The sequence below is a fragment of the Papio anubis genome, unplaced genomic scaffold, assembly GCF_008728515.1.
Source record: "Papio anubis isolate 15944 unplaced genomic scaffold, Panubis1.0 scaffold766, whole genome shotgun sequence".
Taxonomy (NCBI): Eukaryota; Metazoa; Chordata; class Mammalia; order Primates; family Cercopithecidae; genus Papio; species Papio anubis.
The window spans coordinates 27,379-38,639 of record NW_022167883.1 but is presented as its reverse complement, the minus strand read 5'-3'; the positions used below and the strand labels follow the sequence as shown (position 1 = coordinate 38,639).

The 11,261-nt window shown below is 52.4% G+C and overlaps 1 pseudogene across 1 annotated transcript; it reads left to right on the top strand.

The window, feature by feature from the left end:
• Positions 1–147: 147 nt before the first annotated feature.
• On the top strand, positions 148–2,984 carry LOC116273493 (annotated as a pseudogene). Its single transcript, XR_004181814.1, has 4 exons — positions 148–494; positions 1,439–1,661; positions 2,354–2,518; positions 2,887–2,984. The product of XR_004181814.1 is annotated as a lysosomal acid glucosylceramidase-like (transcript).
• Positions 2,985–11,261: the final 8,277 nt, after the last annotated feature.

Here is an 11,261-nt window from a genome sequence, read left to right as displayed (position 1 = left end):
CGGAGCTTGCAGTGAGCTGAGATCCGGCCACTGCACCCCAGCCTGGGCGACAGAGCAAGACTCTGTCTCAAAAAAAAAAAAAAAAAAGAAGAGATGGGGTTTCCCCAGGTTGGGCAGGCTGTTCTCTAATTCCTGACCTCAAGTGATCTACCTGCCTCGGCCTCCCAAAGTGCTGGGATTACAGGCGTGAGCCAACACACCCAGCTGGTCTGCTCCACCTTCTTGGCTGGATCACTCATGACCTTTCTCTTGCCAGGTTCCTGGATGCCTATGCCGAGCACAAGTTACAGTTCTGGGCAGTGACAGCTGAAAATGAGCCTTCTGCTGGGCTATTGAGTGGATACCCCTTCCAGTGCCTGGGCTTCACCCCTGAACATCAGCGAGACTTTATTGCCCGTGACCTAGGTCCTACCCTCGCCAACAGTACTCACCACAATGTCCGCCTGCTCATGCTGGATGACCAACGCTTACTGCTGCCCCACTGGGCAAAGGTGGTAAGGCCCAGACCTGCATGGTGCTCCAGTGACCTTCAAATCTAGCCTCCAAATGACTGACTCCCAAACTTAGAGCAATTTCTCTACCCAACTGTGGATTCCTAGAGCACCATTCCCCTGGACCTCCAGGGCGCCATGGATCCCACAGTTGTCACTTTAAACCTTTCTAGGGGCCAGGCGAGGTGACTCACTCATGTAACCCCAGCACTTTGGGAGGCCGAGGCGGGCGGATCACCTGAGGTCAGGAGTTTAAGACCAGCCTGGCCAACGTGTTGAAACCCTGTCTCTACTAAAATTAAAAAAAAAAAAAAATTATCTGGGCATGATGGTGGGTGCCTGTAATCCCAGCTACTCGGGAGGCTGAGAAGGGAGAATCAGTTGAACCTGGGAGATGGCAGTTGTGGTGAGATGAGATTGTGCCACTGTACTCCAGTCTGGGCGACTGAGACTCCATCTCAAAAAAAAAAAAAAAAAAAAAACCTCTCTAGGCTCGGGGCGTTGGCTCATGTCTGTAATCTCAGCACTTTGGGAGGCCAAGGTAGGTGGATCACTTGAACCTAAGAAATTCAAGACCAGCCTGGGAAACATGGTGAAATCCCATCTCTACAAAAAAACCAAAAACTATATATGTATATATACACACACACACACACACACACAAATTAGCTGGGTGTGGCACCCATGTAGTCCCAGCTACTCAGGAGGCTAACGCGGGAGGATCAATTGACCCTAGGAAGTCAAGGCTGCAGTGAGCTGTGATTGTGCCACTGTACTCCAGCCTGAGTGACGGAGTGATATCCTGTCTCAAAAACAAAAAAAAATATCTCCCCAAACCTCTCTAGTTGCATTCTTCCCATCACCCATTGCCAGAATTCCTACAAGAGGAATTGAAAGTTCCAGAAGACTGTGTGCAAGGTCCAGGGTCACTTGCTCTTCCTTTGCAGGTACTGACAGACCCAGAGGCAGCTAAGTATGTTCATGGCATTGCTGTACATTGGTACCTGGACTTTCTGGCTCCAGCCAAAGCCACCCTAGGGGAGACACACCGCCTGTTCCCCAACACCATGCTCTTTGCCTCAGAGGCCTGTGTGGGCTCCAAGTTCTGGGAGCAGAGTGTGCGGCTAGGCTCCTGGGATGAGGGATGCAGTACAGCCACAACATCATCGCGATGGCCACCCCAGTCACTGCCTTCCTGCAAAGCACACACCTCAGACCTTAGTAGTCTCACCAAGACTGACAGACCCTTCCTGTCCAGCTTTCCCCAGCTAGCCTGCCTTTTGGGCAACTGAGACCATGATTCTATGCTTTGCCTTTCCTTCACAGGTCTGCACACCTCATTGCCCTTTTTTTTTTTTTTTTTTGAGACAAAGTTTGGCTCTGTCGCCCAGGCTGGAGTACAGTGGCACGATCTCGGCTCATTACGGCTCGCCGCCCGGGTTCCGCGTCATTCCTCCTGCCTCCGGCTTTCCCAAGTGGCTGGGACTACAGGTGCCTACCACCACGACTGGCTAATTTTTTTTGTATTTTTAGTAGAGGCAGGGGTTTCACCGTCCAGCCAGGATGGTCACGATCTCCTGACCTTGTGATCTGCCCACCTCAGCCTCCCAAAGCTGGGATTACAGTAGAACCACCACGCCCGGCTCATAGCCCCTTTTGCAAATACTGGCCTTGCACCTGCCTCCAGACTTCTCAGATCCTTGAGATGCCTCGTCTTCACCCCCAGCTCCTTGCTTGGCTAAGGAATGTGCCCCTCACAGGGCTGAGCTACCCACAGCCACTTCTCCCTCATGTGACCCTTACCTACAGTCTCTGGGGACCCCAGTGTTGACCTTTATCTCTTTGCCTTTGTCCTTACCCTGGAACCTCCTGCCTTGTAGTCCGGCTGGACCCGACTGGAACCTGGCCCTGAACCCCGAGGAGGAGGACCAGTGGGTGCGTGATTTTGTCGACCAGTCCGTCATTGTAGACATACAAAGGACGTTTACAAACAGCCCATGTTCTACCACCTTGGTCACTTCAGGTGAGTGGGAGAGGCCCGGGCACCCCATTATATCAGGCTTATCATCCCCTGCGTCAGATGGCTTACATCACTCTACCATGAGGGAGCAGGAAGGTGTTTAGGGTGGAACCTCGGGAGAGGCACACCCATCCCCTTTTGTGCCATGGAGGCAGGAAGTGACTAGGTAAGCAGCAGACAACCCCAGTGCCTGAGGCTGGACTGCAATGTAGAAAAAGCAGGGTCAGTGCCCAGCAGCATGGCTCAGATCTAGAACCCAGGGCAGAGCTTCTGCAGGAGTTATGGGGTAGGTATCTTGAGATGGAAGTTGACTTCTTAGATGAAGGTTTCATGGAAGTACCCGAGGACTCTGACCATCTCTTCCCATTCCAGCAGTTTTAACCTGAGGCTCCCCAGAGAGTGGGGCTGGTTGCTGATCAGAAGGCAGCCTGGACACAGTGGCACTGATGCATCCGATGGCTCTGCCGTTGTGAATTAGATGCTTGCAAGCCGGTGAGGGCAGTGGGGTCACAAGGAAGTGGGTGAAGACAGAAGTCGAGAGGGCCTTAGCAGGATCACACTCTTAGCTTCTCCTCCCCACTCCCTAGCTCCTCAGGATGGTGCCTCTTACCATCAGGATGCGTGGGGCTTGCTGGAACGATCTCACCTGGCCTCATTCACACCTACCTGTGGCGTCGGCAGTGATGCAGTGCTCAAGCTTAGCCTGGGCATTAAAAAGGACAGAGTCAGAAATACACGCTGTCTCTGTATGGCTAAAAAGAGGGCATAGGGCCGGGAGTGAGCTTACAGCGACATAAAATGACAGTGGTTTGGAGTGATTCACTTTCCCCTCTAGGGGGCCATTGCCAGGGCTGGAAGCCCCTAGGAAAGACTCAGTAAAGCCAGTGTTCTTGTATTATGCTTATGTGAACGTGCAATATTTTCTTGCTTTGGGAAACTGGGCCTGGGCCCAGGCCTAGAATGAGCTCACTGGCTGGGCGCCTAAGATGAGGGAGTGAGATGAGAAAGAAGAGACTAGGAAGAAGCTGGGCTGGCTTTGGAGACCTGTGTTCCCTGGAGATACAGAACTGGGCCGCAATGGGCAGCAGTGTCAGCATCAGGGCAGAAAGCAGCAGCAGGTGTGCCCAGGCAGCCAGATGGTTCCTGTGGGACTAGCCAAAATGGCGGCTGTAAAGGAAAATGTTTGAGCCCAGTCAAGCGTGGTGAAAAGAAGCACTTTTATTCTGGGGGCAGCACCCGGTGTCCGGCTGTACCAACAAAGAAGAAGAGGGAGGCATGGGGCCTCCTGGAATGCACGGAAATGCGGCCAGTCCTGGGGTGTGAGGACAAATCATTCCTCTTCATCCTCAGCCATGCCCAGGGCCCGGGTGCCTGGGGCCGAGCGGCGTTGCCCGGCTGGATGGAGACAATGCGCTGAGCGTAGCCACCATGGCTGCCAGTCCTGCCAGCACAGATAAGATCGTTCGAAGCCAGTATGGCTCCTCCTCAGTCTCTGGGCCTGCTGGTGTCTGGCGTGGCGGTGGTACACCTCAGCTGAGGGTCAAGGAAGGAAGGTGAGTTGGGAACTAGTTCTCCAGATCCTGCCCACTCTCCCCAGGGCTGCCCTCCCATCTGCCCTTGCCTCATCCCAGGGGAAGTAGGGGCTGAGGATGTGGGTGCAATAGGCACAGAGGTTGTGCAGCTGGCAAACAGGCCTGCAGCTTCCCACTGGGCAGCTTGCCTGCGCTTGGCAGGGCCAAGTAGCTAGGCAGAGAAGTCCAAGGAGGCAGGGCTGGGAGCAGAGAGGGTGGGATGGAGGAGAAGCACTGAGGCAGAAGGGGTAAAGATGGAGCTGGAGGGGAAGAGTCCCAGCCCTGGGAGTGGGCTCTGGGCAGCAGGCGACCCATCGGGGAAAGAACAGGACACACAGTTCTAGACCTGGTGGGAGAGAGAATCTCCCCAGGTGGCAGCCTGGCCTGAATAGGGCTCTATCCCAGGAGCTGCATAAAAGGGCACATTCAGTGCCCACAGCTCTTCAGGCCCCTCCTGCGCCTGGCTGCCCTCCGCCCTTTTGTACCTTTGAGAAGGCTCTGGCACACACACAGCCCCACTGGCAGCAGGACCGAGTATCTACTGTCTCAAAGACCTCCTGTCGAGCCTGACCCCGCCCAGCCCCAGCCCCAGCTGCTCCATCTGAACCTGTCTTCTCCCAAACCACTTGCATTACCACTGGTCGAATACGCATCTCCAAAGAAGAACTTTTGAGAGCAGGCGCTGAGAGAGCAGGGTCAAGACACTCCCGAGCCTCGGTACAGCTGTAGGGGCGACACAGGTAGGCTTGCAGCTGCGGGGAACAGTTCCACCTCCACCTAAGCACTCCCATTCCTGGCCAGCATCCTTGGGGCTCATCTCCTTACAACAGCCCCGGTCTCAGAGCTACCTCCTTCTCCAGCTCTTCCCTCGTCCTCAGGCATGTGCTCCCCACTCAGCAGCTCTAGCCGTTCCATGTACTGCCTGCATGTGTGGCCAGGCAGGAAAAAGTTGAGGGAAAGAGGCATAGCCTCTGCATACCACTTCCGGGTCCTTCCACATAGTTCAACTGGTGTCTATCAGAAAGTATGTACCTGGATTGGGCAGGCAGGAAAAACAGAGCAAGGTCTGAGCCAGTGTACCTCTGTCTGATTCAGGGTGGGCTTCTGACCCCATGCTGTCCTGAGTCTCTGTGTGGGTCTATGTGTGCCCGACCCTCCCTGCTAACCATGGATGCTGGGAGGTCTGAATCCTGCGCTTTACAGACAGCTTCTCCTCAGGAGAACATGAAGGCCAGGGTGTCTGCCCTTGCCGAGCTGACAGATCATAATCAGCATTGTATGCTTCTGTGGAGAAATATCCATGGGCGTGGACACTACAGGGGGCTGGGGGCACTTCACCAGGAAGGAAGGAGTCTGTCTGGTACCCCTCACTGGCCTGAGTGTAGTGGAGAGTGAAACGGGAACTTTCCTGGGCTCCCTTGCCTGGGCCCAGCCAGTAGCCTGTTGCTGGTGGCAAAACCTGGGCCTTGGAAGCAGGACCCACTGGCGATCAAGGTCCCTCAGCCCGTGAGGACGCGAGGAAGAAGGTGGGGCTCCAAACTGAGCAGCTCCCAGAATTTCCATGAAGCTGGAAGGGCGCCTGCTGGCGGCAGCTTTCTAGCAGTAACTTCTGACAGACACCACCACAAAGCTACCGGCAGAGCTCAAGATGCAGGCTGGGACTTGGTCCATGCCCACTCAGGAACCAGGAAAGCCATCCTCCTCCCTGGATCCAGGAACCCATGGGGCTAGCTGGGTTGCCTCAGTGCAGCCTCTTGCCTATTCCCACTTCATTCCATGGCCCAGACACCACTACCACATACGACTCCACCCATACCCCAGGTCTCCAGCCTGCCCTACCTTCCCAGAAACCAGTCTCCTCATCCCCTCCCACATCCTGAGTAAACTTTGTCCCCACAGACCAGCCTCAGAGCATGATCATGAATCTCCCCTGAGCCTTAGGTTTCCTCCCGTGTGGAATGGGGGTAAGAATCTTTCTCTCAATGCCCCTGTGTTGAGGAAGTAATTTAGAATACTTTGGAAACTGGAAAAAGCTCTGTTCACACCCTAAAGGAATCCAGGGCAGTGGCCCGGCCCTATAGGACATCTTTATCTGGATCCTCTCTTTTCAGGCTTCTCAATTAATTCACAGGTCCTTAACCTTTGGGAAGTGGGAAATGAGGCGTCCACTTCTGACGCTCTGTTCCCCTCTTGGAACCTGACCATCAATGCTAGAAGACATGGAAAACTTAATGCTGGCTGGCCTCTGTTTTGCAAATAAGGGAAGTCTTGGCGCTGACAGTTATAGGCACCTTTGAATCACATAATTAGATGGCAGAATAAGGGGAGCATAGCCCTAGGCCTCCCACTCCTCCCAATGTCTCTTTCATATTCTCCCAAACTGGTAAGCCTTGTTCATCCTGAGCCACCATATCTAGCCCAGCCTAGTCCCTGGTAGCAGGGGTGGCCCATAGAAATCTCTCAGTGCCACCATCAGAGGCCAACTGCTGTCTTCTGCTCTCCTTCAGCCTGCTCCTCTCCCTCCCTGCCTGACAGGCAGAAGGTACTGTGCCTCTGGATATTACAGTGCTGCCAGGCTTCATCTCATCCCTTTGACTGTGAATACACCACAGTGACACTGTGTGTGTCTCCGCCAGCAGATTATTGCTCCTTGATGCTTTGGGTCACCTCCATCTAGCATGGCATATATCTGGTGCTCAATAAATGTGTATTGTACAGAATTGACTGAACTTGTCTTACTGGCAGCCCCCTCTATCCAAGTCACCTACCTCTTTTCGAAGGTGGAGAGAAGTATACCAACCAGGCCCTTAGCTGCTTATCCATAGATAGTTGCAACACATTTCTACCTATCTTCTGCTTCTCCTCTTGTACACACCCTTCCTAACCCCCAAGGGATACTGGGTACCTGAAGGGCTCTGCCAGGGGTTGCTGATCTTGTGCAATATGGTGCACAAGAAACTTTTAAGAAAAAAGAAACTTTCAAGACACTCTTTCTAACCACTAATCATATCTCTGCTCCTTTTCATAGCAATAGGTTTTCTTTTTCTTCCCTCCACACTTAAACATCCATTCTCTTCTCTCCCACTCCCATCAGACTCCTTCCCCAGTGTTTCCCCAGCCACTGCTCTGAACAAAATCTGAGTGATCAAAAGTGGTGTCAGACCCAGTGACCATTTATCTGCCTGCATCTCACTTGACCTTGAAGCAGCAATTAATTTCCATAATCAGCATCTTCTTGAATTTTTCACTTTGGGAACATTGCTCTTCTACTTTGTGCTCTGGTTATCCTTTACATGCTTTTACACCTCTCCTGAACTGGTTAACAGTGGAGGGCCCCAAGGCCCTCACGTAAGCTGTCTTCTTTTTTTGTGTGTGTTTTTTTTTTTTCTTTTTTTTTTTTTTTGAGACGGAGTCTCGCTCTGTCGCCCAGGCTGGAGTACAGTGGCGCAATCTCAGCTCACTGCAAGTCTGCCTCCCAGGTTCACGCCATTCTCCTGCCTCAGCCTCCCGAGTAGCTGGGACTACAGGGGCCTGCCACCACGCCTGGCTAATTTTTTGTACTTTTAGTAGAGACTGGGTTTTACCTTGTTAGCCAGGATGATCTCCATCTCCTGACCTCGTGATCCGCCCGCCTTAGCCTCCCAAGTACTGGGATTACAGGCGTGAGCCACTGCGCCCAGCCATCTATTTTATTTTATTTTATATTTTATTTTTGAGACGGAGTCTTCCTCTGTCGCCAGGCTGGAGTGCAGTGGAGCGATCTTGGCTCATTGGAACCTCCACCTCCCAGGTTCAAGCGATTCTCCTGCCTCAGCCTCCCAAGTAGCTGAGAGTACAGGCATGTGCCACCACACCCAGCTAATTTTTTTGTATTTTTACTTGAGACGGGGTTTCACCTTGTTAGCCAGGATAGTCTCCATCTCCTGACCTAGTGATCCGCCTGCCTCAGCCTCCCAAAGTGCTGGGATTACAGGCATGAGCCACCGTGCCCGGCCATCATTTTTTTTTTTTTTAAACCGAGTCTTGCTCTGTCACCCAGGTTGGAGTGTAACGGTGTAATCTCGGCTCACTGCAACCTCCGCCTCCCAGGTTCAAGCGATTCTCCTGCCTCAGCCTCCGGAGTAGCTGGAACTACAGGTGCATGCCACCATACCCAGCTAGTTTTTGTATTTTTAGTAGAGACAGGGTTTCACCATGTTGTCCAGAGAACTCCTGACCTCAAATGATTTGCCCGCCTTGGCCTCCCAAAGTGCTGGGATTACAGGCGTGAGCCACCTCGCCCGGCGTAAGCCCTCTTTGCTACTTCCACTCTTTCTGTAGGTGGCCCCACTACTAAGGTCCATGGCTTTAAATACCATCTTTCTATGTGTTAAGGCATAACTCCAGCCTGGACCTCTCATGAGCGCCATCCAACTCAGCATATCTGCTTGGATGTCTGAGTATTTCAGATTCAACATGGCCACAACTGAACTTTTTTTTTTTTTTTAAGCGGAGTTTTGTTCTTGTTGCCCAGGCTGGAGTGCAATGGCGAGATCTTGGCTCACTGCAACTTCTGCCTCCAGGATTGAAGCGATTATCCTGCCTCACTCAGCCTCCCGAGTAGATGGGATTACAGGCCCCACTACCTGGTTGTTTTAGTTTTTTTTTTTTTTTTGTATTTTTAGTAGAGACAGGGTGTTGCCATATTGGCCAGGCTGGTCTGCAAATCCTGACCTCAGGTGATCTGCCCGCCTCAGCCTCCCAAAGTGCTGGAATTACAGGTGTGAGTCACTGCGCACGGCCACATAACTGAGCTCTTGATTCCCACCTCAGCACCTTTTTTCCACTGTTCCCATCTTAATGGCACCTCCACTACCCATTTGCACATTCCAAAAGCTCAGGAACCATGGTGACTTCTCTTCCCATATCCAATACAACCAATCCCATCCTGAATTCCTCCACGTCGTACCACCTCCCCAGCTACCTAATTCCAGCCACCCCCTCTCCACAACCTCTAAATCAATCTTTCACTTTTCCCAGCAATCCATTCTCCACTCAGCAAAATGATGATAAAGCATGTCATATCAAGGCTCTGCCTCAATTTAATGGCTTTCCATTGTATTTAGAATCATCTCCAAGCTCTCAGAGACTACGGTTAGCTACAATCTGGCCCACCTTCTATTCCAGCCAAATTTCCTCACAGCACAAGGACATCTGTACCTGCTGTTTTCCAAGCACGAAACCCTCAGCCTCTATATCTAGTGCTGTCACCTAATTTCAGGTTTTAGCTCCACTCTCACCATTTCAGTGAGGACCTAATCCCCATCCCATTCTATCACATAGCCATTTTTTTTTTTTTTTTTGAGACAGGGTCTTGCTCTCTCACCCAGGCTGGAGTGCAGTGGTGTGATCTGGGCTCACTGCAACCTTCCACCTTCCGGGTTCAAGCGATTCTCCTGCCTCAGCTTCCTGAATAGCTGGGATTACAGGTGCCTGCCACCACGCCTGTCTAAGTTTTGTATTTTTAGTAGAGACGGGGTTTTGCCATGTTAGCCAGGCTGGTCTCCAACTCCTGACCTCAAGTGATCCACCTGCCTCAGCCTCCCACAGTGCTGGATTTACAGGCATGAGCCACTTCTCCCAGCCACACAGCCATGTTTTGAGCATATATCACTATCTAAAATTATTTTTTGTTTATACGTTTGTGTCGTCCTATAGAATGTAAGGGCACAAGATCAGGGACTTGCTCATTGAACTGGGTCTAACACACAGTACTTCCTCAACAAACACTCATTAAGATACTAACATGGCAGAGTGGGGCCTTGTAAACAGTTTCAGGACCCTGTGCTTGTAGGAGCAATGTGGTGCCCTACAAGGAAGACAGGGAGGATGCAGGAGCACTGCCCAGAGATGGCGTCAGGCTTCAAGACTTCTTGAATAATTCACCATCATAACAACCCAGCCTCAGGAAGGGCTGGGGCATGGCCAGGACGAAACATTAGGTAGGAGGCGGTGGACACTGGGATTCCCACGGGGCAGCTTCTGGGCACTGGACATTCTCTAACCTGAGGCTCTCTAAAGAGGAAGGTCAGGAATCCCTCTGAGCTTCCGTGGGCTAGACTCGCTGTGGGATTTCAATCGCCCCCCGCCACCGCCGTCCACTAAGGGTGTGTTGGCGGGAAAGCGATGAGACGCATGCGTAGTTACCGCGTCCGGTACCCTCTCCCTTTCCAAATACGCTTGCGCCCCATCTGGGCTACGGTTGATCAGCGAGAGTTGTCCGTCTTCAAGCGAACCAATGAGACTTGTGGGCAGGCTCTGAGTCCCGCCTCTGGACAAGTGACTGTCTCTTCTCTGAGTGAGACCCCGCCCGGCCTCCCCAGGGCTGCTTTTCTCCAGGCTGCGGGTGGTGGGGCTGCATCCTGGCTTCCGTCCCTATTGTGCTGGGCCCCAGTCTCCAGTCCCGCCCACGCGCTTTTGGAGGCTGCGGTGGGATTTTCTTTTGCCTCCGATTGGGGCTGCTGTTTCTCTTCGCCGACAGTAGGCGTTATAAATATTTCGCCCTTTGAATGTTAGCTTTCCCCTCCCAGCGTTCCACTTAGCCTTTTTCATCATTAGCTTTATTTTTAATGGTAAGGATGGTCAAATTTTACTAATGAAGAGATCATAAAATCTTCAAGTCTTTGTATCCACTTGCTTTTTGAGGGGTGGAGTGGGAAAAAAGTTATATAATTCATGCATTCTTCGGACATGTGACAAACGTTCGCGGAGCGCGGCGATGAGCCCCGGGGTCGGGATGCGCACTGGGGCTGCACGTGGGAGCCGGGACGGACTGGACTGGTCCCTACCCAGCCCGCTGACGATTGGCAGGCCACTGCTTTTCATGAACTGGGCTCTATAACTGCCATTAAGCCGTTTGTACAATTAATTACAACAGTGATAAGAGCGATAAAGGAGCTACTCGGGTGGCTGAGGCAGGAGGATCTTTTGAGCCCAGGAGTTCGAGATCGGGCTGGGGAATAGAGCAAGATCCTGTCTCAAAAAAAAAAGGGGGGGCCGGGCGCAGTGGCTCAAGCCTGTAATCCCAGCACTTTGGGAGGCCGAGACAGGTGGATCACGAGGTCAGGAGTTCGAGACCATCCTGGCTAACCCAGTGAAACCCCGCCTACTCTGCTAAAAAAATACAAAAAAACCAGGGGC